Source organism: Struthio camelus, chromosome 28, assembly GCF_040807025.1.
Source record: "Struthio camelus isolate bStrCam1 chromosome 28, bStrCam1.hap1, whole genome shotgun sequence".
NCBI lineage: Eukaryota > Metazoa > Chordata > Aves > Struthioniformes > Struthionidae > Struthio > Struthio camelus.
Genome location: NC_090969.1, coordinates 5,718,976 through 5,727,345, shown reverse-complemented (window position 1 = coordinate 5,727,345; position 8,370 = coordinate 5,718,976). Strand labels below are relative to the sequence as shown.

Sequence of the window (8,370 nt, the reverse complement as noted above, 5' to 3'; positions counted from 1 at the left end):
ACTTGGCAGCAGCCCTTGCCTTGCTGCTCACCTCCACCCACGGCATGTCAGCATTGCTTCCCCAAAACACTGCTCCCTACCTGGGCCACTCTCTGCACCTTGTCACTCACGTGGAGGAAGAGCGGCACCAGGCTCCTCTGTGCATGCTGCTTCAGGTTCCGTTTGTTCTTCCCCACCACAATCTCCAGCAGGTCTTTGAAGAGGAGCATGGAGAGCTCTCGCACTCTGCTGTCTTCCTGCGGGCAGGGAGGAGAGCAGGGGAGGCCTCAGCAACGACTCCAGGAACGGGGCCCGACAAGAGCGTTTGCCGTTGTAAGGCCTCGTCCTCTCTGGGCACAACTGTCCCCCAGCCCGGCCAGAGGTCGGAGCTGAGGACAAGCCTCTGCTGAGGCAGCCTGGACAATGAGGGTTGTCGGCGGCAGCAGCACGACAAGCTTCCCTGGGCTCTGTCTCCCTCTCCCTCTGGAGGGAGCTTCTTGGATTTCCCGAGGGCTCCATCAGGGCCCCCGCACAGAAAAGGACAGAAAGGGACAGCCCCGGGGCACAGCCTCTCCCTCACTCTCTAGCCTGCTCCTGCTTCTCTGCTCATCACTGCCCCAGGCCACGGCTGAGAGCAGACAGGGGGCTGGTTTGCTCTACTCCCACAGCCCAGGACACCAAGGCCAGCACAGGCCATGGGCTGAGAACCACAGGGCAAAAGGTTTCCTGACACACAGCAGGGCCTGTGCGGGGACGCGCCAACAGGCACATATGCAGAGGGGCACACAGCACCCAGACCACGCATACGGACCCCCGGACACACCAGCAGAGCCCCGGCTCTCCCACCAGCCTTACGTCATCAAAGCGTGGCAGAAGCTTCTCGGCCAGCTGCAGAACAATCAGGTTGGAGCCCTTCTGTTCCAGGTAGCTGAGGATGTTTCTCAGCAGCATCAGGCTTCCCACACACACTTCCCTGCAAGCATGCTGCAGCCACTCCATGCTGTCTGGGAGCAGGCTCTGCATTTTCCTTTTCTGTGGGAAACACACAACTTTCTTTGTGGGAAGCAAGGACAGACCCCCCCCCCCACCCAAAAGTGCTCTGTGTGCTCTTTTCCCATCAGGGCTCAGTGGCCAGGGCCAGGGCTCTGCACACACACAGGCCTTGGGCACAGAGGCTGCAGTGCAGGGCACAGATCTCCAAGGGGGCCCTCAGCAGGCACTGGCCTCTGTAAGGACAAAAGCTGCTGCCTCAAGGCCCAGGAGCACCTGGCTGCGTTTGCCCGGCCCTGTGCTCCAGCTCATTGTCCCTCTCCTGGATCTTCCCAGTGGGCATTGGTGCCTTTCTCCTTGTGCAGCACGGCCAAGGGCCTGGCATGACACTTGGGGCAGATGAATGGGGCAGCGGAGACTTGGGAGCAGCTACCGCACCTCCGGATTGCCAGCAAAGTCCAAGCCACTCTCTGACCCAGTGTCTCCTGTCAAGCCCCAGGCTGCCAGCACGGCTTCACCCGCCTGCCCCCCTCCTCACCATCTTGGGTCTCTTCAACAGAGTCACGAGGCCTCTGAACGCCAGTCTGCACATCTCCAGGCTCTCACTCTGCACATAACTCTGGACGAGTGGCAGGACCTCCTCATCCATGTCAGCAAGGTCAGGGCATTCCAGCAGCTGAAATGCACTCAGCACTGAAAGACTGGCAGAGCCGGCAGGACTGCCTGCAGCATGCAGCTCTCCATCCCACCCACCATCCAGGGCAAGGGCACCAGGCCCTCACAAAGCTCAGCCCAAACACAGCAGGCATTGTGCAGACACCCCTGGGCCCTGCTCCCAGCCCTGCACCTCATGGCACGCTGCACACACCGCTCGCCTCCTCCTCCCGTCCCCTGAACCCTCTGCAGCCTCTTGTTCTCATCCCTTGGAGGAGCAATTGAACACACAGAGAACTGCCACAAAGGAGGCACAAAATACAAGTGCTTACGAGTGGTCGCCCAGCAGAAACGAGCCAAGGCTGGGGCTACTAAAGGGAGCGTATGCATTGCCCCAGCTCCATTCACCAGCATCACCCCACACGCATGTGCACAAGCGAGCTACAGCATTTAGAGGCCCCTCCAGAGAGGCACCGCTTGCCATGAGGCCCACCTCGACAAAGAAAGCCATGACGGGCAGCTGATGAAACTGGTCCTCCCTCCTCAGAAGCCTTGCCAGCTGGTGGAAGATCCAGCAACGCAGGTGACTGGGAGCCCCCCTCATCGCTCTGTCAGAGGCAAGAAGGCAGTGCTGGGCCTCAGGTGAGCAGGCAAACCTCCTCTGGCATCTCTCTGCCCTCTCGAGCCATGTCCCTCCAGCACAGGGCAAGGCAGGCCAAGGCAGTGCTTGGCACGCAGCTCCTGCAGCCAGCGGCATTTCATCATGGAGCACTGCTCTTGCCCTACCACACCTTGCCATTAGAAAGCCAGCGTCAGTCATCATTACGTTCCTTTTGGTGGGAGACCGGAGAAACAGCCTTCCTGCCCAGGCGGCATGGCCTGCCCACACATCCCCGCTCCTGCCCGCTTTGGATTCCTGTGCCCCTGGGCCCTCCCCATGTTCTCCTGTGCCTCTTGCACCTTTCCTGGGGCTCTGCCCTCGGGGGCACTGCAGGCACACCGTCCCCAGTGCTCTCGGTCATGTGAGCCCAGGCCCCACAGGACGGCACTCCAGGCCTTTGGGAGGGGACCACTCCTGCACGCGACCCTCTCCCACAGCTCCTAACACCACCTGCTCCCCCAGCAGCTCTCCAAGCTGGGCAGCATGGCAGCTCCCAGGGCCCTTCTGCTGGGCGAGCCCTTGCCACAAGGGCTGAGGCTGCAGCCCCTTTCTTGGAGAACTGGCGCTCCCCCTCCCCCAACAAGAAGCACAAGGGGTGGCACACCCCACATCCAGGGAAGAGGTGCTGGGCCACAGCAGGCCGGAAAGGGCTCTACCTGGCCAGCACCACCACTCCCTTCTGGGAGGTGTCCGCATGCAGAAATAGGTCCCAGCCACCCTTCCTCTCAACAGCCACGGCTATGGTCTCATAGTGAGCACAGCGCAGCAGACTTTTCATGGCCTGCACGGCGCACCTGCATGCACAGCAAAGCCCAGGTCATACTGGCAGCCTGGCCCTGCCTCCAGGTGCAGCGCAGAGACAGGGCCACCGGGATCGAGCACCTGACGTGGCTGGTGGGACGGGACTCATCCCCTTGGCATTCCCTCAAAAACATATTTGCTTCCTGGTGGCTGAACTCTGCTGTGAAGACCATCTGCAAGAGCAGCGCCAGGAAGAGCTGGGGGAAAAACGCCTTCACCGCCTCTGGGCAGACGGGCTCCCGGACGATCTCACACAGTGCCCTCGTTGCCTGCAGAAAACACCCAGACACACCTCGCACTCCCGAGCAGCCCCTGGCATGCTTCCACAGCCCTCGAGGTGGGAGGCTCGGGCACAGCCTTGGAGCATGGGAAATGCAGATGGAGGCCTCAGCCTGGCTGCCTGACCAGGGCCAGCACCCGCAGGCTCTTTGGCCTCAGCTCCTGGTTGTACACAGTGAGCCTTCCTGCCTCAGCATGACCATCACCTCGGCAGGCTTCGTGTAGCGTGCACGCTCTGCCAGGCTCCCTGTCCCAGGCCGTGCTGCCTGCCCAGGTTTTGCAGGAGCCCTACTCCTGCCCCTCACCTTGCCCCGAACCTTACCCTGGCTTTCCAGCCTGCTGAGCGAGGTCGGCGGATGCAGGGACAGGGTATGCAGGATGGACATTTCCTGGGCATGGCCAGCCTGGCTGTTTGTGTGCAGAGAGGCCAGGCAGCACTTGGCAGCCCTGTGCGCTGGCGCAGTCGGAGGCCTGGCACTGGGCATGTTGTATCCATGGGCCCAGGAGAGGTCCCTGCTTGGGGACACTCCGGCAGGGGAGAGGGCGAGAGGGGGCCTAGAGAGGCAGGCACCAGCCTGGGGGCACGGGAGGCCTCGTCCCCTGACTCATGGCCAGCGGAAGGATGCAGTTGTTGTCCCTGTTGGAGCTGGACTGCTTGTGCAGTGGCCACTCCTCCAGCAAGCTCAGCAGCTCCCGCAGCATGTCCAGCGCAAGCATCGGCTTATCCATCAGCACCTTCCACATGCTCACGGCAGTGCTGCAGGCCAAGAGCGCTCTGTCAGTGGTGCCTCCTTGGCCGCAGCACCGTAGCCTGGGCCAGCCCTGGAGGTCCCCAGCTGTGTGCCAGCCCTGCCCCTGCCCACCCCCTCCTCGCTGAGAGCCCCAAGAGGGTCCTGCCCAGGCAGGCACGACGTGACCAAGCTGAAGCCCCTTGCACCATGGCCCAGGAGAGCCAGGAGCAGGTGCTGTGCTGGGTAGCAGCACCATGGGGCATGTGGCCAGAGGGCCACCAGGGCAAGGCAGGATGCTTGGGAGCAGGCTCACAGTGCACTGGCTCTGCAGGCAACCCTAGCTTGCTGGTGGCCAGCAGGCTGCAGCTGCTGCTGGGACTCTTGGAGCCAAGCCTCTGGCTAGTCCCCGCTCAGCGACAGTGGGAGGCACAGCAGTGAGAGCGGGGCTGCTACCAGGCAGCAACCAGTACTCTAGGTGCCACTCAGAGCTGCTTCCTTCTCCACCACCACCTCCGTACCAACCCCAAGGCCCCCTCAGCCCCACTCATTAGGCATCCCTTTGCTCATCCACGTCTCCTCAGGACCCCATGGCCAACAGTCCCAGCAAGGGAAGTGCTCCTCACCCTCACGATCACGCTGATGTTGCTCGTCCACAAAAGGCAGAGCTCATTGTCGGCTTCCCTCTCCTTCTGGGGCTCCACATACTCTGGATCATCCTGCAACATCGCCCGGCCTGAACAGCAGCAGAAAGACACAGTGGTCAGGAGGAGTCATGGAGAGCTGCAGGTGGCAGACTCATGGCGTCAGAGAGCAACCAGCCTGGCAGAGACAAAGGGCATGCCAGGAATGTATGGGGAGCAAGATTCCCAGGGAGGGTCGGGGCCTATTCCAGGGCAGAGAAGGGCAGTTGCTTCAAAGGGTACTAAAAGCCCCACGGATTTGATTGGACTTTCCAGTGGGAAGCCCGACACAAGCCGTAGCCTCTGAGCAGGGGCTGCTGAGCATTTTCCAGGCCAGTGGTATCCAGGACAGGTACTAACAGCCTGCTCCCCTGCTCCTACATCAGCCGTGCCTCCTGCTCCTTTGCCTCACTGAGCAGAGGGGCCAAGGCAGTGCGATGCCTTCCCCGGCCTTGCCAGCATGGCCGCGTGCAGAAGCACACAGCCCAGCACTGCTTCTCTTACGTCTTCGCTGCACAATGAATCTGAAGAGGCAATGGAGAGCATCCAAGGCCCCACACTTGGTCTCCGCGTCCTCGTACGCACAGCAAAGGATGAGGCAGCCCACCAGCTGTCCCAGCATTGGCATGGGACAGCAGTGCCTTCCCATAGCAGGCAGGGCTCTCATCCACTCCTCCAAAGGGGTGCCACATCGGCGGAAGGCGGGTGGGACAGGTAGAAGGGCTGACGGGAGGCAGTCACCACCAAAGCCCTGAAGCCAAGACTCTGCCCAGGCATGGATCCCAGGGGAGCCAAAGCTCTCGACGGCCCTGCAGGCCTTGCCTGCCAAAGCAGCAGCCCAGCACAGGCAGCACTGCCAGGCTGCGGCTCACATCATGCTCCGTGCGCACTGCTCCCCTGCACAGGGCTGGGGGCACAGCTGGCTCCTGCGACAAAGGGACTGCAGAGAAAAGCCCATGGAGAGAGCGCCAAAGAGCTTTGCTTCAGGGCAGAGCCTTGCTCACTGCCTTAACCTGTGCCCACGCTTCCCTCCGAGGGACCCCTGAGCTGCACGGTGCTCTGGGCTGCTGCAAAGGGGCAAAGTGGGGGCTGCACGGTGCTTGGCTCCTTACCTCCAGCGAGGAAGAGTTGGCCAGCAACTTGCTCAGCCTCCCAATCCTCCCCACGGCCCTCTCACGCACAGCTGCTCTCTCCGTCTTGCTGAAGGGCAGCAGCATCTGCAAGGAGAAAGGCTACTGCTCTGCCCGGGGAGCTGACGTCCACTCCAGCAGAAGCAGCTCTGCTAAGCGCCTGCCTGCAGTGATACAGTGCACCAAGGCTTCCTCGGAGCTACAGCCAAGCCTGGAATGGCCTTCCTGCCCCTACAGGCCCCAGCCTGCAAGGCCCACCTTGCCCTCAGGCAGCCAGCCACACCTAAACCCCCTCCCAGCCTCTGCTCCTGTGCCTGCACATGGCCCCGGGTGCCCTCTTCAGGATGGCAGGGCTTTCAGGCCACACCTTCCCTAGGGGTCTGCAGTGGGCTGCCTGGCCTCCGACCTCTTGGCATGGCAGAAGAACCAAGCTTCCAGGCTCGACTCCCCTTGCAGGACACGCAGCTCCCAGTGGGTCTCTGCCCCATTCCGATCTGGCAAGGAAAGCACAAGGCACGGGGAGGCAGGGGGGCAGCAGCACCAGCTGCCATCTGTGCGGTGCCTAGAGAAGTAGGGTGACAGTCCTCGCACTGCTCTGGTGCAAGGAGAGCTTTGGGGGCAGAGGTGGCCCAGGAGTGTTCATGGAGGAAAGAGCCTGCAGCGTGCTGCCTGTACATGGCACTCGGGTGGGGAATGTCCACTCGAGGGTGTCACTTCCCTCTGCTGAGGAACAGGCCCAATGCAGCCCACTCTTTGCAAATGCCACACCTGCAAGATCTTCTGCAGCTCCAGGAGGCTGGAAGTGGCCGACTTGAGCACCAGCACCTCCAACATGCTATCCATGGCATCGAGGGTCCATGGCAAGGAGGACAGGGGGTTGTGGCATTCCTTCCCCACTGCCTCTGACCCACAGCAGACTCAGTTGGACCCCTGCTGCCCAGGGACGACACCCGCTGCCCTGCACGGGCCAAGCAGAGGCCTCAGGGCAGGAGACCTGCTGTGCACGGACCAGCCCCTGGGCACTGGAAGGGCATGAAGGCAGGAGGGTGGGAAAACAAGTCTGAGATCCTGCCCAGCCTTGGATCTATCTGGCAGTTGCCTCTCAGCACAGCGGAGCCAGGGGCAAGCCCAGAGGGGCTGGCGGGCTCCCTGTAGCTCACCCAGCGCCTACCTTGGAGTAGAGGGACATGTCCACGGTCTCCATGTCTTCTCTTGGAGGAAGCAAGAAGACACTCTTGAAGCAGGCATGGAGGAGGCTGCTCTTTTTGCCCTCCCCAACCGGCTCCACTGCACTGCAAAGAGAAAGAGAGAGAGACAGCAATGCCTCTTGGACACTGGTGCTGGGAGCGGTGCCTGGATTACCTGGGGCCCTCTGCCCTGCTGACAAGCCTGGGCCAGGGGAGAGCAGAAGTGCAGCAGACGGCACCGCCAGCCTCCTCCCACCATGGTGCACACCTCCCGGCCAGGGACGGTGCCATCAGGCACATGCTGTGCGCAGGTCCTGGCCAAACCAGGGGCTCTGCTAGGTACCTCATTGCCGTGATAGCAAGCCTGGCTTGCTGACGCACGGCTGTGCCCAGGCGCTCCAAGGGCTCCTCTTCCAGCAGCACCTGCAGAGCACAACCCGCATTCAGCGCGGCAACTGCCACCACCCAGCACCAGCAGACCCAGGGCCCAGCTGGCCTCGCCCCTGTCCTCACACCCGCTGCCTCTCCCCTCACCTCGATTTGCTCGGCCAGCTCGTGTCGGCAGCAGAACACCTCCAGGCCCAGGACAAGGTCTTGGCGCTGCTGCCTCCGCAGAGGCTGCCGATGGACGCTAGAAACTTCAGCTTCTGCGCCTCTTGCTGACAGACGGGGAAGAGAGACGTGGGGGGTGCGAGAGGGGACAGGGAAGGCCAGCAGGACCATTTCCTGCGCTCAGGGGGAATTTCCTGCCTCGCCATTTTGGGCCAGGGCAGCACCAAACTCCTGGGCCGGGGCCGGGGGCGGAGGGGCGGGGCCATGGCAGGGACGGGGCGCCAGCCGGGCCCCCCGCGGCGGGACAGGCAGCGCAGCAGGCTGCTGGGGCGCGGCCGTGGCGCAGGGACAGCCCGCCGGGCGGCCATTGGGCGGCCTGCGTGTCGCTCAGGGCTCACCCCGCCCCTCCCGGGCACCCATTCGCTCGCTGCCTCCCCTCGCTCCCCGATTGGCCGGGCAGGGGGCGGGCTCTCCAGCCGGCCGCCCGCGGCAGCTGCTGGCGCCAAGCAGAAGCTGCAGCTCGGCTCTGTGGAGAAAAGGAGGCTGCAGAGAGCCGCTCGCTCTGCCCGCAGCCCCACCGCCTCCGCGCAGCGTCATCCCGCCCGGCACCTGGCCCCTTCTCTGCACGGCACAGATTATTGGCCTTGCCCGTTCTGCTGGCACCCGGGGCCATGGCAGGGCTCCCAAGTGGGCGGAAAACCACAGGGACGTCGGTCAAAGAGCTGG

At 63.0% G+C, this 8,370-nt stretch overlaps 2 long non-coding RNA genes across 2 annotated transcripts; both read right to left on the bottom strand.

Moving 5' to 3' along the window:
* Window positions 1–884: 884 nt before the first annotated feature.
* On the bottom strand, window positions 885–2,846 carry LOC138062621 (uncharacterized). The gene is made up of 3 exons (XR_011136557.1): window positions 2,117–2,846; window positions 1,508–1,645; window positions 885–1,011 (listed from the first exon to the last, which is right to left on the bottom strand). It is a non-coding gene; the product is annotated as an uncharacterized lncRNA (long non-coding RNA).
* Window positions 2,847–2,980: 134 nt separating this feature from the next.
* LOC138062612 (uncharacterized) lies at window positions 2,981–5,997 on the bottom strand. Its single transcript, XR_011136553.1, has 3 exons — window positions 5,888–5,997; window positions 4,719–4,828; window positions 2,981–4,121 (listed from the first exon to the last, which is right to left on the bottom strand). It is a non-coding gene; the product is annotated as an uncharacterized lncRNA (long non-coding RNA).
* Window positions 5,998–8,370: the final 2,373 nt, after the last annotated feature.